Genomic DNA, 2981 nt, shown 5'->3' on the forward strand with positions numbered 1-2981 from the left:
TTTTACATGTTGAAGCTCTCATCGAGGGCACAGCCTCTAACCTCCTGTTAGTCGTACTGTAGCTCGCTGCGATGGCTTTGCTTTAAGCACCCGGTTTCTCGACTGCACAGCAGCCATTTTATAGCAGAGTTCTGCAGAAACGTCATCAGTCCGCGCCTCTGCTTCTGCTCTCACAGATGCTGTTAATGCCAGCTCAGTGTTTAAAGAACGCCTCCGATCCACTCGTTAGGGGTCGCTCGAGTCGGTGATCAGATGATTTTACTGCCGTTTGAGATTCAAGAGAAACTTTATCATGATTTAAATATCAGGTTTGAGTCAAAATAAACAGATAACAGTTCAGAGGAACGTAAGCACTTTTAACATAAATGAGTAATGGATGTGCTGAAAATGTAAACAAAAAGCAGATTATTTAACGTAAAATTCATTTTTAACTTTCTGGAGCCTTTTAGCAGGATATGAAGCAGGCTTTACTGCCCTCTGCTGGCCGCCATCAGGATCACCACAACATCAGCATAATTTGTGATGTTTGTTTATTTTAGGGAACCTCTATATTTAGTGTGTGTGTGTGTGTGTGTGTGTGTGTGTTTAGGTTAATCACTAACTTCATTCTCTTTTCATGTCTGCTGTTTTACAGATTTTTTTCCCTTGCATGCGTTACTCACTTTGTGTTGGATTTTGGTGCGTGTGATTGTGTTTTTATTTTAACTTTTGGTTTTCAAATGCACTTTTAACTCCAAAATCAACATATTTCTAGTTTACCACTATGCATTTAGTGCTTTAGCTTGTTTTTCTTCCCTGCTGATTGTTTAGTGGGAGATTCAGTAGCTTTCTGTTAGCATAGCTTAGCATAAAGTCAGGCAATGGATCCAACCAAAAGATACACATCAAAGGAAATGAAAAGTTTGTCGGTGATATTCGTGATGACGAGATATTCTAGAATGTTTTCTCTGATTACTCGCGGATTGATTGTTGTAACTTTAGAACGGCGGAAGAATCAGAAAATAAATTTCTAAAGTCAAATTCTAAAAAAGCAATTTTGGGGGAAAAAAAGCTAAAAATGTTTAAAATCTGCAACCAAGAGGGATCATTTCTTTGGGGTAACGGAATTGTTTACATCTCAAACAGCTGCTTTCTAGGTCACGTTTCCCTCTCTGCGCTAAGCTAACCGTAGCTAAGTGTCATCGTGAACGACTGACGTGGAGTTCTTCCTCAGCTCTGTGTAAGCGGCCCACAGTAGAAACAATTAGCCTTTTTTCATCGTTTAAATGTCTTTTTTGTGCTTCAGATTGTTTTCATGACTTCTCTGACTCGTTACCAGTTACACATGTGACCAGTCTAAGGACAAAGCCATCACAACGTATGTGCAATAATGAAGATGGAGGTTAATGAAAGTTACTGTAATGAAATGTAAATCATGGAAAAAGTATCCACATGCCTAAATGTATTGAAGTATTTATTGAAGCTTCACATTTTAAATGATTTTTTAACGTATAAATGTACTTTATGATGTTTTCATTACATTCCTTTCTGCTTTTCACCAATGTCTATTTTTGTTCTTTCAAAACAAAAGCCCCGAGATGTATTTGGGAGCTCAGACAGCAGCAGCTAGCAGTTTAGGTCATCATAGATCTGGAGACCACCACACTAACGTAGGCAGATGGGACTAGAAGTTTTCCCGCCAAACACTTTAAAGCAGCCCAAGATGAAAATATGACTTGCGTATTTTCGACTTGTCTTTGTAAACAAATGTCGTTTTTCAGACTGGAGGAAATCTGCTATGATGCAGAAAGGATCGGTGCAGGGTCTCGGTAAGGTCTTAGTGCTCACAAGAGGCTCCTCATTGGAACTTAATACATGGACTGCAGTACCCACATGTGACCACAAGAGGCTTTTCTTACTTCATCCACCTTTAACATTTCAATTTGTTTTCCTAAAATTGTTTCTACATACATTAGTTTTAATATGAGCAGTTTGAAAGATAAATCTTTAAGTAGAAATGTTTGCAGACCCTGAGTAGAGATAAAGGCATGTAGCTGTAAATGTACACAAACGGGTGACCATAACACATCAAAGCGAAAAACATCAGACATTCAAGCACACAAAATTTCTTATATTTTTATTATAAACTCAAAATTACAATTTTTTTTTATTGAAATCCTTTTTTTCTGCAATAATTTCATAATTTACTGTGATAATCTCCTTTAAGTGTACCCAAACCAGCAACAAGCCCTTCAATCGTGCTCTTCACACGTACTCATCGCAGCGTGTTCTCTAATTTTTGGCAATAGTTAATCCCACGAAAAGAAAAATAAACAAACGTACCACCAGTTAGCTACCGTGGATGCATCTCTGTGCCAAAGGCAACATCAGCTAAAGTTTGTATCTGTACAGAAAAAAAACAGCATTTGGCAAAAGAAACAAAACGGTTCTCTGCACATCCGACCACTTCGCTCAGGAAAATTGCCATTTTCCAAAACTTAAAACGCGTACCGCACGATAAGAAAAAAAATCAAGTCAAAACACGTAAATCAAGATATTTTGCTTTTGAACAACTTTTTTTTCATAACTTCTGTAATAAATAAACAAAAAGAATTAAAGGAGTCACACTTCAAAACATCTGACTCACACACACTAATGAGTGCACTAGGAAGTTTTTTCTCCTAAAAAAACAAGAGTTTGCTGAGTTAAATCCCGCCTCGGCGGTTTGATCCACTTAGCGGGAGCTCTTCGATACCTGAGAGCGAGACTGGAAAGTGTTTAGAAACCATCCTTGTATTGCTCATTGATTGTAAAAGATCAAATATGCTGGCGTCCTCGTGTGGCAGCTCCTCTTTTACCTCAAAACACACACACACCTACCTGTCTCATAGGGGAGGGGTTAGTTTGGCTGATTACGGTGGTTTTAATGAACCGTGTAAAAAAAGAAACGGGTTAAAGTGTAACGATCGTCTTTAGTGTTTTCACGATGAAAAGAAAAAGAG

This window comes from Nothobranchius furzeri, chromosome 6 (genome assembly GCF_043380555.1).
Source record: "Nothobranchius furzeri strain GRZ-AD chromosome 6, NfurGRZ-RIMD1, whole genome shotgun sequence".
Lineage (NCBI taxonomy): Eukaryota > Metazoa > Chordata > Actinopteri > Cyprinodontiformes > Nothobranchiidae > Nothobranchius > Nothobranchius furzeri.